This window comes from Microcebus murinus, chromosome 17, assembly GCF_040939455.1.
Source record: "Microcebus murinus isolate Inina chromosome 17, M.murinus_Inina_mat1.0, whole genome shotgun sequence".
Taxonomy (NCBI): Eukaryota; Metazoa; Chordata; class Mammalia; order Primates; family Cheirogaleidae; genus Microcebus; species Microcebus murinus.
This window is the reverse complement of record NC_134120.1, coordinates 52,496,342-52,506,115: the sequence shown is the minus strand read 5'-3', so window position 1 is coordinate 52,506,115 and position 9,774 is coordinate 52,496,342. Positions and strand designations below refer to the sequence as shown.

The window sequence follows — 9,774 nt, the reverse complement described above, 5'->3', positions numbered from 1 at the left end:
AACAGTGTATAAGCATTCCTTTCTCTCTGCATCCATGCCAGCATCTATCATTTTTGCACTTTTTAATAAGAGCCATTCTAACAAGGGTATAATGGCTTTTGCATTTCCCTGATGATTAGTGACGCTGAACATCTTTTCATATGTTTATTGGCCATTTGTCTATCTTTTTTTGAAAAGCTTCTGTTCATGTCTTTTGCCCACTTTTTAATGGTTTTTTTTTTTTTCTGATTTGTTTGAGTTCTTTGTAGATTCTGGTTATTAGCCTTTTATCAAATGCTTGCAAATATTTTCTCCCATTCTGTAGGTTGTCTATTTGCTCTGTTGATTGTTTTCTTAGCTGTGCAGAAAAGTTTTTCTGTTTAATCACATTCCATTTATTTATTTTTGTTGTTGCTGTGATTGCCATTTGGGTCTCCTTCATAAATTCTTTGCCTAGGCTGATATCTAGAAGAGTTTTTCCTACATTTTCTTCTAGAATTCTTATGGTTCCATGCCTTACATTTAAGTCCTTTATCTATCTTGAATTTATTTTTGTGAGAGGTGAGAGATAGGGGTCCTGTTTCATTCTTCTTCTTGTGGCTATCCAACTTTCTCAGTACCATTTATTGCTTTCCCCCAGTGTATGTTGTTGTCTGCTTTGTCAAAGATCAGTTGGCTGTGGCTAGGTAGTTTTATATTAATATCTGGGTTCTCTATTTTGTTCCATTGGTCTATAAAAATGATAGTTAAATGCCATAAAGTAGGTGGCAATTTCTTAACTGTATGCATGTTGTCAGGCCCGAGAGCCTCTTTCATCTCTGTCAAGGAAGTGCTAACCTTCTCTCCTTTCATACAACACTGGAGTTGACATTCTAGATGAAATATGTTTGCCATCACTAGCTAGGCTTAAGCAAAGCATTTGGAGGAAACCATTCACAAAAGTGAACTCTACAATGGCTGTAGCAGATCTTGTAATCCCTGTGCAAATGCCCCTCTCCTTACAATTTCAGTGCACCCTTGCTGGAGGATATCTAGCTGCAGACACCTGAGTCTCTGGGCCTGAGCATCTTCCATAGCTAAAGGAATCCACTTTGTTATCTCCACACAGCAATCTAGAAATTCTGGGGACTTAAAATAGCTAAACAGTTGGTGAAAGTTGGTGTATAAATACTCCAGCCCCCTCACCTCTCAGACATGTTATCTGTTTAACACAGCTGCCAGAGTACCCCAAGGGAAGACCTCATGCTCCAATTACTCGAGGTGGTAACTAGCTTGATAATGGGCATTTATTTGGCTTTTCCCCTTTCCCATCTTACTTCTCCATTCCCCTGCTATGTTTTCTGGGATCACCTCCCAGATGAACCACTTGCACTCAACTGGTGGTCTTAGGGTCTGCTTCTGGGGGAACTCAAGAATCTGAAGAATGAAGTCACTTTCATAGCCTGTGTTACGCTCAAGGGATATTTACTGGGGAAACAAGGACTTCTGATGGGAGCTCATGACTAGGCCTGGGTGGCTTGGGAAGGTGAGAGCAGAGTGGGTCTGAGGTCACGGAGGAGAAAGGAAGGGGTTTGCTCAAGGAGAAACCCATGGAGGGACAGGAGGCCTGCCACTAAATCATTCCTCCTGAGAAAGCAGGACATCTGATTGTTTGTTGAGGGCTTTTTCTGTGCTACACCCTTTCTTCTTTGGGGATTTGCATATTCCCTGACTAAAAGGAGAGCTATAAAGTATATTGAAAAATATTAAGAAGTAAACCATTGTGCACTACCTTTAATTTTGAATAGTAAGAATCCTATTTTCCCATTACATTTGGGAATTTAGTTGAATATTCCTCATGAAAAATTGCTCGAGGAAGGCACTTAAAATACATTGCTGCCCTCTATGCTCCTAATGTTTGTTTGTCATTATTTTCCTGCATGGAAAGCACATAGATCATGGTGATGACCCTGTAGCTGACAAGTGAAATAGTATTATGATTATTTTAATTCACTGTATTGAATGTGCTGTTGTCTTTACTGGAGAAGAAATTACCTAGGCCCAAATAATTGTCTAAAAGTCACTAAATCTTTTGACATAAAATGGCAAAATGTTTTAATAGATGTTACAGTAAGACTAAGGATAAAGTGAGTTCAACAAAAATCAATTGCTATGAGATTGAGTTTGTCGGCTTTGATTTTCATTGTCTTCTCTGCTGGGAAGAGGAGCGAGATTGCACCACAACTAAGGACAGAGAAACAGCTGGAGAAGTTGTTCTTTTGTCTTCCTCCATGCAGGGCTCTGCTCCACCTTCCTCACCCAGTGTCTGTGGTAGGAGCTGGGGCATGCCAGGATCCTAAGGGAAGGACAGCTGTGGCATGGGTCTCTAGGGGGACAGGGGCAGGCGTGGGGACAGGGAGAGGACTGTGCATGAAAAGAGAGAGGTCACGGCAGTTAGGGAAGGAGCAGGGGAGAGCAGGAAGTGGGTAGGCGGAGTTGCTTTGAGTCAGTGGGGGTGATAAAATGGGATGTTTGCTTCTGGTTGGAATGGTGAGAACACAGTAGCTCCATAATTCAGGCAGTGCCCAGGGAGGGCACGTCTTGGTTGGAAGAGCTTAAAGAAGGATGGGGGGACCTCTACGTGGAGAAAATGGGCCCATTTGGAGCGATTTCTGTAAGCTCAAGTGGATTACCACTAAGGCTGCCAGAGTGGCCTGGCACATACTTCATCAGGACTTTTAAGGTGAAGTATGGAGAAACTGGACCCCAAAGACCTTATTTGTGCAATCACTGGGGCGTCTTAGAATGGGCTCTGGCTTGGCGAGAACTGTGAACCCTCCCCAGACACTCTGCTTAGGTCGGTCCCATCTCAGAAGAGTCAGAGGACAGCATCAAAACGTGCAGGTGAGGAACCCCAGGTCATCTAGCAAACGAGGGGAGGCGGAGAAACTCAAACCCAGGACTATCTGGCCCACACTTCTCCATTGCTACACAGCAGTAGAGAAGATAGAGAAAAAATTATAAAAACACAAAGCAAGATGGACTTGGTGATGACACGCCCAACCCTGAAATACTGGTGATTGTGCACATTGTGCCCCCATAGCTGGCAGTGGGTTGTGTGGCTCTGCTACTGTGGAGGGGGACACCGTTCAGAGGGGAGCGAAAGGGGAGGGTGCCCTAAGGGTGTGGTCTTTGGAGGACCATGGGAGACGGTGGAGGAAAGCAAGGAGACAGACGGAGCCTCTGGGTACCAACCTCGGTTGTCATGTTTGTGGGGCATGATTTTCCACACAAGTGGTGATCCCATAATGACATGTGCATGACACACCTGGAGAGCCCGTTGAGATGGCTGAATACAACCACCGGCCCTTTCTCTGCTGCATGTCCCACCCCCAGCGCCCAGAGCACACTTCCCAGGCCTCCATGCCCTCTGCCTGGCTGGCTCGTCCTCCATGACCCAGCTCGGGCTTCCGCCTTCTGGAAGCCTCCCACCAACCCTAGGCCTGGGCTCTGGGCTTCACATGTCAGCCTTGAATGCCATTACATATTAGGTGGGTATCAGGAATTTTGATGTCTATCACCTTTTATAAACCATGAGTCCTGTTAGGCCGAGGCAATGTCTTCTTCAATGTTCGTTCCCAGTGTTTAAATGCACAGCAAAGTTCTCGGCTAATGTTTTCTTTGAACTCAGTCTAACGACATTAGTTCTTCCTTTGTGTAGTTTCCATTTCTGCTTTGGTCAATAGAAGAAATTACTCTTCAAAATGCTGCTCTCGTCCATCATTTTCCTAAATAGCATGATCAACAACGACTGTGATCCCAGGGGGCACTGGCAGAGGGAACCAGGCAGACCACTTCTCTGGTCCTCTCACTTGTCTCTCAGATGGGCGAGTTGCCACAAAGCTTCGCCCTGCAAAGTTTGACAGTCATGTGCCTTCTCAGGTGCTCAGTGACACCTGAAGCTTCCATCTGGAACTTCACAGTCACACCTGGCAGATAACAGAGGCCTCAGGGGTGAGACTCAGGCATCGGTGTTTTTTAAAGCTTCCTGAGGGTGATTCCGATGTGCAGCTGAGGTTAAGAACCTCTACTTAGACTTTGTCCCTTAGTTTCTCAGATGGTTCAGTGAGATTGTTTTTCTTTACTGAAGGACTGAGATCATTTCAGAAGGGAATCAAAATGTTCTTCGTGTCCCATATGTTGGGAGGGTGAACATTCTCCCTCAATTCCCACCAGATACGACATCTGCTGTTGTCTCCCAAGGCCTACTCCAATCCTGCAAGTCACACTAGACCCCGGAGGGATAGTGACCGTTTATGATGCAGAGGATGCTACAGTGTCACCAAGCTTTGTGCTGAAACTTCTTGCCATGTTTGGATTCTGATAAAATGAAACACCAACATTTTCCTCCTGGATTTCTTCTCTACTGTTGGTGAGCATTACCGAACAGCGTGCTGCTAAAATCTCTTAAGTGTAGTTCTCTGTCTCTGATAGAAAATCTTAAGCTGGTGTGAGGTTTTAGTCTCCCTGGGGCTCACTGTCAGCTCATGGGATTGCACTTCTCTCTTAAGTAGTAGTGATCTCCAGTCTTATTGCAGTCACATAGCAAAATAACTGCGTGGTTATCCAGGTGACTTTTGAAATGAATACAGTCAGCAGAAATGGAAGAGCTTGTCAGATATTTGAAAATAAATTCCCTAAGCTTCCAGGTTCCTTGCTGTGTACTCTGATGTGGCTGCATCGAAAATGGTCCAATAAGGCCAGCGCTGACAAGTCCCTGCTTCCCGTGGGCTTTGGAATCATACAGACTGCAGGTCAGGCTGGGCTTTGCCACTCAACACTGGCAAAGGAGAGGTTCCTTTAGCACTTTTAAAAGGTCAGTAGAAAATGTGGTCTTCCTAGCTCCTTTAAGCCTGCCGTTTCTGGAATGTTCTCCCTAGAAGGAGAGGGCCTCACCCCAGGGTACAGCCCAGGTGGACTTTTCTCTAAACACTCTTACATTAGAGAAAGCTGAGTGCAGATGTTTGAGGTTTTTTTTCAGAATCAAAATGTTTACTTTATTACAATTGTCTTGAAAGTTGCCCATGATCTTGACAAATGTTATAGGCGAGTCTCTAATTTCTGAGATACAAAAGACAATAAATGTAGATTCAAATTCAGCCTAAAAACAAGATTCTAAATCTAATTACCAGTAGTGTAGCTTAATTTCAATATTTCAAATAGATGTATAATTCTGAAGATGCTACAAGAACTCATTGCTCACTGACAACCAACTGACCGGTCTCCACTGATGGTATACAATGTATCAGAGGACCACCACTGTTGCCATGGAGACTATCTCTGTCCCATCATATCCATCTAAGTTGACTTCAGTGACTTCTAGCTCAGAAAGCCCAACAGAAATCCAGAATCCATATCTACATGTGGAGCCCGAGAAGGAGGTGGTCTCTCTGGTTCCTGAACCATTGTTCCCAGAGGCTGCGGGGAGTGCCAGCACAGACAACAGTGACACACGCCAGGTTGATGATGGAGTCCCAGACAGCAGCCCAGATCTCCAGCCTTACGCGGAAGAACCAAATCCAGAGGCTCCCGTCTCCTCGACGTGTACCTGGAGAAGTACCCTCCTCACCCACCCCACCGTACCCTTCTGGGGAGCCTGAAGGGCCGGGAGAAGGCTCAGTGAGCATGCGCCCGCCTGAAATCACCAGGCAGGTCTCTCTGCCTCTTGGCAAAAGGACAAACTTGCGTAAAACTGGCTCAGAACGTATTGCTTATGGAATGAGGGTAAATTTCAATCCTTGGGCTTTACTTTTAGATTCGTCTTTGGAGATGCAGAGTTTTATACCATTCCTGAATCTTCTCTCCCATAGCTACCAAGTTGGCTGTATTTCAGGCCCGGGCCTGCCCCAACCATTCGCTCTCCTAGGAATCATCTATCATGCGCTCCAACACTCTTGTGTCTCTCAGTCCATCTTTTCTCTAGTTGCTTCTTCAAGCTCCTATGAAATGTGTCCAGGCAACCTGTTAGCTAACGCTTTCTACTTTCTCCTCATCGCTGTTTTAGAGTGAAGCTTCCTGTCGACCACCTCTTGACAGGGACTCACAGCGTCCCTCCACGGTGTCACGGCGAGCCTGGGGAGGCCATGTGGAGTAGTGGGCAGTGACAGGAGCTCTGGGATCTTCCCTGCCCCATTCTCAGTTCTGCCACCCAGTGGCCATGTGACCTTGGGCAGGTGAGCTGACCTTTCCAGGTCTCTGTTTCTTCATCTGCAAAGTAAAGACTACAGCAACAGCGCCTTTACCGCAGGATCCTTGGAGGATTGAGGATCTTGCATGTAAGCAAAGTGTTTGGTGCGGTTCCTGTCTCACAGTGAGACCTGTGACCCTTTCAGGCCACAGGCACAGCCACTACGGCCACACAATTGTCAGCGTTATTTGTATGTATCAGACAGACAAAAGTATTTTATGAATACCTAACGTTTTTGGCTGAAAGGGATTAGAGGATTATTGTGTCCAGTGTTTCCGTGATGGAAGAGAGCAGAGGCCAAGATGCTGAATGTCATATAAGGTCACTGTTATTATAGATAGACAAGTTGCAATAGACTTTAAGAGTTTGAGCAAACAGCAATTAATGAACCAGGCAGCACCGGACAGAAAGTTGTGAGGGGCTTCACTGAGGGAGTGTGAGGGGGAGGCTTTTACAGAGTGAATGCCGAAGGAAGGCAAAGAAAACACTTGCTTGGCTACATTTACGTAGTTGCCTTGGCCTATCTCACCGGAAAATGCCTACTTATATGACAGTCGTTAACTGAGGGCTGGAACGGGGCAGAAAGGTGGAAGGGGGTGGAATCCGCGCTGCCTGGCTGTTGAGTGGGACACTGATCCTCTGCCCCGACACTCCTGGTTCTCAGGCCTTCTGACCCAGACCCGAATCTCTGGCTCCCCGGCTCTCAGGCCTCGGACTTCTCGGGCCGACATGGCTGGTTTCCGAATCTCCAGCTTGCTGATGGCAGGTCACGGGACGGCTCGCCCTCAGTAGCTATGTGAGCCAATGCCTTATAATGAATCTCTCACTGGACATCCTGTGGGCCCTTTTCTCTGGAGAACCCGAGAAAGCCACGGTGACATACCCAGCCGGAAGCAGCCTCCTGCTGTTGCTCAAGCTTCCGTGAAGCCCAAGGAGCAACCCCTCTGACCCACTTCACTCTCGCCCCAGGGACCATTAATTATACTGTACTGGTTACTTGCTTGTGGTGTCTCTTTCACCAACTAGAATGTTCTTCAGGACAAGGACTGTCTCTCGTTCCCGTGTGTGGCCAGCCCAGTACAAGGACTGGCATAAGGAAAAATGCGTATAAATAGCTGTGTCGATGAGGGGAACCACACCCACAAGTTGCCTAAAATCGACAGGTCGGGTTGGGTAAGAATCTATGAACCCAACGATAACTCAGGTAAAGCAGAACTAGCCCAGTGGTGCTCAGGAGGTGCCCACAGCGTTCAGGAGTTCCAGGCAGGCGTTCACTTTCTCACTTGTTGTGGCTCTTTCTCTCCTTGTCCTCCCTGCATTGGCACTAAGCCCCGGCCCCTGCTGTCCTTGTAACCTCAGGGTGTAGCGGAAACAGGCGGCGGCTGGTTAAGTCCTCAGCTGTCAGGAGGCCGAGCAGCTGCCGCACAGGAGGCTGCCAGGAAGTGCCCGTGCCAGGTGGGGGCCCGGGAAGGAGAGGACGAAGCCCCACAGGAATGCTATCTATCTAAGTGGCCTCCTTCTCCCCAACTTTACTCATTGTCTGCAGGAAAGTGTGACACTGTTTGTTGCTGACTCTTGGTGACCATTTTTTGGGGGGGATTAGTGACATCTCAGTTAACCCACCAGGCTAGGAGATAGGGGGTGTTCTGGTGAGGACATTCCTCAGCGAATGGAAGGAACATTCACCTGTGTGGTGGCCCCGTCTGGCAGGCAAGGCTGCCCGTTCTCACAGAGCAGACGGTTCTGGTTAACGTATCAATGTTGTATCCATCTCACTTGCCCAACCGCAACTCCTCAGCCTTTTGGTTAGAGGAAACCACTGAAACATCATCAAAATACTTTTAAAGGGACAACTTGGGCCTGCCCTCCGTGACTTTGAGGCAGCAGAGTCTTCTTGAGAGAAACCAGCATCATTTCTCAGTAGACAGGCAGAGAAAACAGTCCTGGTAGGAACGTGGATTAGAAACCAAGCAGTTGCAGCAGTTCCGGAGAACAATGGGGGATTGTTAGCGGAACGAGCAGTTAACATGTAAATATCAAGTTGCCTGTTAACTCCTTTGCCTAGGCTGGTTGAGTAAACAAAATGGAAAAGGCCAAATTATTTTTCCCCTTGAAATCAGAGCTTGAAGGGTAGCCACTAGAAAACTTCAGAAATCGCTGATAAGCGTGTTGAATATATCTTTTATCAACCACATCTGCTGTCCAAAACAGAGACGGGCTCTATCTACAGTAACTCCAGAAGCTGTTTTCTTTTCTCTGTAATCCACAGACCAAGAGCTTTGCCCTAAGCCTCTTGCTGGGGCCTGGCTGTCCCAAGCTTCGCCGGGCAGGAAGCGGGTCCTGGTGGTGTAGATCAATCCAGGCTGTCCATTGTCCGGATCCTGGGTATCTGGACGTGAGGGGCTTTATCAAACTCTCATTGGAAAAAGGATGTTTCTTATTATACAGTAGCAAATTCCAGATAGTCCTAGGGTTCGATTTTTGGATAGATTGGGTTTTGTTTACTTTGGATTCTAGAAAGAACCTAACAATATTTGGCACAAATTAAGTGCTCACTATCGATCAGTGTTGTCTCTATGACATTTAGATCCCTTCGGACCGTGGTTATAGCTGCAGGAAGAAGGCTGAGGCTTACTCAGGGGCTCCGCTGTGATGAAGAGTTGTTGCAATCTCTGGGTCTCTCCAGGGACTGAGCCCTATTTCTCTACTGTTTAGCACAAAGCCTGGCACTGAGGAATCACTCACTAACCCTGCATCTGCAGAGATTTCTCTTCTCTGCTGACATGGGACAGCCGAATGTGCTTCGCTCAGGAGCAGGGGTGGGGAACCTGCGGGCTTCTACATCCTCAAGTGTGGCCTTTGGACCCTGCATCCAGAGTCTGGAATAATCAGTCAGACCTAGGCGTTCTCTCAGCCACAGGAGTAACTTCGGGCAATGCATTCAACTTTTCCTAGCTGACGTTTTCCCATCTGTAAATTAAGAATAATGAGACCGAGGGTTATTGTGAGAACTAAATGGAACCAAGTATTAGACCCTCTGGCACACACACTCACTGCACGTTCCTGCCCTTCCTCTCTTACTCTATCTGGCGGTTCCTTTCCATCTGCGGTTCCACTTGCCCCCTGGTGGGAGACGGGCTTGTGGGAGCTCCAGCTTTCCCCGTGAGGGTTTTAAAATGCCAGCTGCCCCCAGCCTCGGGCTTATCTGTGCCACACAGATTGCTGAGGCACTGGCTGATGCAGAGGCAAGTTTCAGTCTTTGCAGGCAGCCAAGAGATCCAGTCACCCAGATTTTAGTATGCCGTGTTTACACAGTGCTCTACAATTCAGAAATGATTTTTTCTTAATAGGAAGGCAAGACTGTGGCCAACTAAAACTACTATATTATGATTCATACATCCAAAATATATTTTCTAACAGTTCTGACATTTAGAAAGTAAATCTTGCTCTCAGGAAACGTATAGCCACTTGGTCGATGTCAGAGAAGTAAACGACGCAGTTGAAGAGCGAGTGACCGCAAACCTGGCCGCTCTGGCCTGCCCTCTCCACGCTGCCGAGGGACCGCCCAG

At 47.2% G+C, this 9,774-nt stretch overlaps 1 non-coding gene across 1 annotated transcript; it reads right to left on the bottom strand.

Annotated features, from left to right (window-relative positions):
• Positions 1–713: 713 nt before the first annotated feature.
• On the bottom strand, positions 714–838 carry LOC142861796 (U6atac minor spliceosomal RNA). Its single transcript, XR_012912944.1, has one exon. It is a non-coding gene; the product is annotated as a U6atac minor spliceosomal RNA (small nuclear RNA).
• Positions 839–9,774: the final 8,936 nt, after the last annotated feature.